This window comes from Podarcis pityusensis (genome assembly GCF_964106645.2).
Source record: "Podarcis pityusensis genome assembly, chromosome: 10".
In the NCBI taxonomy this organism is placed as follows: domain Eukaryota; kingdom Metazoa; phylum Chordata; class Lepidosauria; order Squamata; family Lacertidae; genus Podarcis; species Podarcis pityusensis.
Genome location: NC_138035.1, coordinates 2,512,082 through 2,518,081, shown reverse-complemented (window position 1 = coordinate 2,518,081; position 6,000 = coordinate 2,512,082).

Here is a 6,000-nt window from a genome sequence, read left to right as displayed (position 1 = left end):
CTCTCTATGGAGGCGCAGATTACAGCTATAACAAAGGCGGCATTTTTTCATCTCCGCCAAGCTAAGCAGTTGGCCCCTTATCTCTCTCGCCCTGACCTAGCCACTGTGATCCACGCGACGGTCACCTCCAGACTGGATTATTGTAACTCGCTCTACGTGGGGCTGCCCTTGAGACTGACCCAGAAACTCCAGCGGGTGCAGAATGCCGCGGCAAGACTCCTTATGGGGTCTTCGCTGCGAGATCACATTCATCCGGTACTATACCAGCTGCACTGGCTCCCGGTGGAGTACAGGATCAGGTTTAAGGTGCTGGTTTTAACCTTTAAAGCCCTATACGGCCTAGGACCCTCGTACCTACGGGACCGCCTCTCCTGGTATGCCCCACAGAGGAACCTACGGTCTGCAAATAAAAACATCCTGAAGGTCCCAGGCCTCAGAGAGGTTAGGCTGGCCTCAACTAGAGCCAGGGCTTTCTCAGCTGCGGCTCCAATCTGGTGGAACGCTCTGTCACAAGAGACTAGGGCCCTGCGGGACCTGACATCTTTCCGCAGGGCCTGCAAGACAGAGTTGTTCCGCCAGGCCTTTGGTCAGGGCCCAGCCTGACTCCCACCTCCGGCATACTGCACAGAACTTTGCTTAACGGTTGCCATTAATTTGATTTTAATTAATTTTTATAATGAAATGTTTTAGAATGTTGGATTATTTGATTGTTTGATTATTTGTTTGTTGTTAGCCGCCCTGAGCCTGGCTTTGGCTGGGGAGGGCGGGATATAAATAAAATTTATTATTATTATTATTATTACGTTTCCGAGAACAATTCAAAGTGTTGGTGCTTACCTTTAAAGCCTTAATGGCCTCGGTCCTGTATCTCTGAAGGAGTGTCTCCACCCCCATTGTCCAACCCGGACACTGAGGTCCAGCACTGAGGGCCTTCTGGCGGTTCCCTCATTGCGAGAAGTGAGGTTACAGGGGACCAGGCAAAGGGCCTTTTCGGTGGTGGCGCCCGCCCTGTGGAACGCCCTCCCTTCAGATGTGAAGGAAATAAGCAGCTATCCTATCTTTAAAAGACATCTGATGGCAGCCCTGTTTAGGGAGGTTTTTAATATTTAATGCTTCACTGTTTTTAAACACTCTATTGGGAGCCGCCCAGAGTGGCTGGGGAAACCCAGCCAGATGGGCCAGGTATAAATAATAAATTATTATTATTATTATTATTATTATTGTCAGAGCTGCTTCCAGATCCTAGCTCACAGAGGATCACGCTAGCCAGCGATCATTAAATAAAAGTCTTTATTGAGTTACAGTTTCCATTCTCAAGCTGCTGCGTGCAACTCTACGTCTCATGGTTAGATCGGCGAAGCTCCATCTGAGTCTCCGCCCCTTGTACACCAACTTAATATCCTAGCCTTGCTCCACCTTTTCCGCCTGACTGTTCTTCTCTGGGTCCCTCTGCCCCCCGGGGTCTCTTCCTTCTGGGATTCCTCTGACGCTGACGCTGACCCCCCTGACTCTTCTCCCTCCTTTCGGCGGGCTTTAGGACCTGGCTCCCTTTCCGGGCTGCCTACTGCGCCACTTTCCTGTGCATTTGAACTTGGCACGCGCGCCCAACCTTCCACCTTCCGTCTGACCGTTTCTTCGCTCCCCGATGGAGGTGTGGCCACTCCTGACTCGTGCCCTCCCCCCTGTTGTGAGCTGCCAGCGCTTGATCCCTGGCGCCCTTCCTCTTCCCTGCTCTCTGGCGGTGACGCTGGTCCTGATTTCCAACTGCTCCCCTCTGAGTCCCCTCTGGCTCTATCTTCCTGGGGTGTCCCCCTAGGCTCCCCCCTTGCCCTGGCCACTGGTGCTCCTTTCTGTGAATCTTCTGATTCACTGGAAAGACTCGGAGATCTCGGGTCGTCGTCATCACTCATCTTTTCTTCTGCCTCCTCTCCCTCGCTCTCTGTTTCCTCCCTTGCCCTTGCCTCTGCTCCTGAACCCCTGACATCCATCCCCCCCTCGAAGCCCCCTCTTCCCCCCTCCCCTCCTTCCGGTGCGGGATCTGGGTGCTGCCGTGTCAGGGGGACGAATGTCGGATACAGTTCGCTTCCCGTGGCGGGCCGCCATCCGAAGTCTTCCGGTTCTTCCTCCCTGCTCTTGTTGACGACGGTCACCTCCGCTTCCATCTCTGTGCCGCCGTGCTCGAAACCCGGGTCGTCCCCGAAAACGTCCATGTCCGTCTCTCCCTCGTTGCCTTCTGGAGACGTTGCTCGTCCTGGACCCTCCAGCCACCTTCTGCGGAACTGCTCCTCTGGTCGATCATCCCACCAATACGAGGGTTCTGAAGCAGATCCCGAGGGTGACCCCTCCGGGGAACGGGCGTCTCGTGTCGGTTCCTCGGCCGAGTCGAACCCCCGGAACGTGCTGGCTGAAAGCGTGGGCGTGAAAAGCCAGTCGTCGAAAAAGTCTGCTGGCATTGGCCTATGTGGGAAGAGGGCATGAAACTCTTCTTTGAGCAGAGGTTCGTCTAAAGCGTAGCCCGGCACCCAGCTGTTGGCACTGGCCGGGGTGCCCTCCTTGGCGAGAAGGTATTCTACCCCCTCTTCCCCCCATCTGGAGTCCAAAATCTCCGTGACTTCGTTGATGCGCTCCTCCTGTGCCACTCCCCCTTGCCCGGTTCTCTCTCGGAGCGGACCCGGTGCCGTTCCTGGTTCCTGAAACCTGTGAGGTGCCTTGTAGGGAGTGAGCACCGATCTGTGGAACACCGGATGCATTCTGGAACCCTCCGGAAGAGCCAGCCTGAAAGCCACCGGGTTGACCTGTTCGTCGACTTGGTAGGGCCCCAGTTGTTTATGCCCTAGTTTCTTCTTCGCCAACGACCTGGCCGGCACTGCGTGGGCTGCTAACCAGACCCAGTCTCCCACATGGATCTCTTCGCCAACCCTTCTGTGTTTGTCCGCTTGTACCTTGTATGCGTGTTTAGCCAGCTCCAGGTGCCGCCGCAGCTGATCGTGGACCTCCTGCAACTCCGACGCGAACGCATCTGCTGTCTGCGGCTCCCCCTCCCCCATTCTTTCCAGTCCCGGGAAGGTTCTAGGGTGCCTCCCGTTGTTGGCGAAGAACGGCGTGACCCCCGTGGACACGTGCTTCGTGTTGTTGTAGGCGAACTCGGCGAGAGGCAGGTAATCCACCCACGTCGCAGGCTGTTGATTCGCATAACATCTCAGGTACTGCTGCATGATGGCATTGACCCGCTCCGCTTGCCCGTTGGTCTGCGGGTGTCTAGCCGACGCCAGGTTGATCTTGACGTTCAGGAAGCCCATCAGCCTCTGCCAGAAGTTTGAGATGAACTGTCGCCCTCGGTCGGACAGAATAGACCGCGGCAGACCGTGAACCTTGAACACGTGGTCTATGAACAGTTTGGCGGTTTGTTCCGCCGTGGCCACCTTCGCACACGGAATGAAATGTGCCATCTTGGAGAACAAATCCACCACCACCAGCACAGCCGTCTTGCCCCTCGAGCTGGGCAGATCCGTGACAAAGTCCAGGGCCACTCTCTCCCATGGTTCGAACGGAGTTTGCAGCGGTTCCAGCAGTCCGGCCGGCGGTCTGTGCACTGGTTTGGACCTCTGGCAGGTGTCACACCTCGCCACGTAGTCCGCGACTTCCCCTCTCATTCCGGGCCACCAGAAGTCTCTGGCTACTAATTCCACCGTCTTCTCCTTGCCAAAGTGCCCGGCAGTGGGCGCGTCGTGCAGCTGCTGCAGTACCTTGGCGCGAAGTTCGTCTCCCGGCACGTAGATGGCCCCTTTACGGATGAGCAAACCACCTCGCAGCTGGAACTCGTCGGTCGCTGCCGTGCCCCTGTGCACCTCTGCCATCTTTGCTTGCGCGAAGGAGTCATCCTGCAACGCTCGTCGCACCGCATCCAGGTCAACTGTCGCCGCCGCGCACGCCCACACTGTCGGTGCGAAGATGTGCATGGCGGCCGCTGGCGTTGCCTCCTCCAGATACTGTGGCTTACGGGAGAGAGCATCCGCCATGATGTTGGTGTCCCCCGGGACATACTCTATTCGGAAGTCGAAATTCGCAAAGAACTCAGCCCAACGTATCTGCCTCTGGTTCAGGAACTGTGCCGTGCGCCAGTGCTCTAGATTCTTGTGGTCCGTGCAGACCTGCACCGTGTGCTTGGCGCCGATCAGGAAGTGCCTCCACGCTTTGAACGCTGCATGAATGGCCAGCAACTCCCTGTCCCAGATGGTGTAGTTCTGTTCGGACTTGCTGAGCTTCCTTGAGTAAAACGCTCCCGGCCTCCAAACCCCCTGCGGGTCTTTCTGCAGCAGGACTGCTCCCACGGCTCTGTCCGAAGCGTCTGTCTCCACCCTCATCGGCCTGCTGGGGTTGACATGAAGCAGCTGCTCTTCCGACGCGAAGAGACGCTTGAGTGCCTGAAAGGACTGCTCCGCCTGCTCTGTCCAGATGAACTTCTTTTTCTTGGAGCTGAGCGTGTCCGTGATGGCCGCTGTCTGCATCGCAAAGCCTTTGATAAACTTGCGATAGAAGTTCGCGAAGCCGACAAACCGTTGGACCTCCTTCCGGTTGCGTGGGCTTTTCCAATCCAACACTGCTCGGACCTTGGCGCTGTCCATGGCGAGCCCTTTATCAGACAACTTGTAGCCCAGGAAATCCACCTCCGTCACGTCGAATTGGCACTTCTCCAGCTTGGCGTAAAGCCTATGTTGCTGTAGCCTGCTCAGCACTTCCTTGACGTGTCTGTCATGCTCCTGCTGCGATTCCGAAAAGATCAGGATGTCATCCAAGAAACAGACGCACGTCTTGTAGAGGAGCCCCGCCAACACGTGATGCATGAAAGCTTGAAAAACGTGGGAGCCATTTTGCAATCCAAAAGGCATAACTCTATATTCGTAGGTGCCCAGGGGCGTGAACATGGCTGTCTTCCACTCATCTCCCTCCCGCATGCGAATGAGGTTGTATGCCCCTCGCAGGTCCAACTTGGTGAACACTCTGCCCTTCCGTACCTTTGCGAGGAGGTCGTCGATTCGGGGCATGGGGAAGTCCGATGGCTTGGTCACACTGTTCAAGATGCGAAAGTCCACTACAAGTCTTTTTTGGGGCGTGTCCCGCTTCTTAACAAAGAATACCGGACTGCCCCCCGCTGCCTTGGACTCTCGGATGAAACCGCGCTCCAAATTATGATCTATGAACTCTTTGAGTTCCTGCAGTTCGTCCTCAGACATGGAATACAGCTTCCCTTTGGGCAGCGCCGCCCCCGGCAGCAGGTCAATTTTGCAGTCATATGGTCTGTGGGGGGGTAGCCTGTCTGCCTCCTTCTCGCAGAAAACCTCCAAAAATTCTGCGTACTTGTGGGGAACCGCTTGCAGCGTGCCTAGCTGCAGCTGTGACTCCTCTTCCCCTCCTTCCTGCCGGGGCACGATGCAGTGTTCAGCGCAAAAGGAAGAGCCGAAGGTCAGCTGCCTCTGGTACCAAGCCAGCGTCGGGCTGTGCTTGTCCAGCCAACTCATGCCCAATACAATGGGCGTGTCCGATAGTTGAGTGACATTGAAGCTGATGATTTCCCTGTGATTCCCAAGTCGCATCACCATTGGTGGCGTCTGCTTCACCACTTGCCCCCCTAGCAGCTCCCTGCCATCCACCGTGACAACCTGCAGGGGCAGCGTGGCAGGCAGCAACTGTATAGCGTGCCGGTCGACAAAGTCCTGCCCTATAAAGTCCGCATTGCTTCCGGAGTCAATGGTGATTGGCACGTCCATGGTGATTCCATTGGGCAGCTGGAGCGACGCGGTGAGCCTCACTACCGGTTTGGGCGGGAGGGGGTCCATGGGCTGTAAAATCTCTGGGGACTGCTTCACTGACACGTCTGGCTGGGCCCCAGTGCCTCTTCCTCCAACCAGACTCCGTCGTTTCCCTGCTGTGGTTGTCCTTGCTGCGTTGCTGCAGTTACCATTGCTGAGGCTGCAGTGTGCTTGTGGAGCCTCTGGGGAC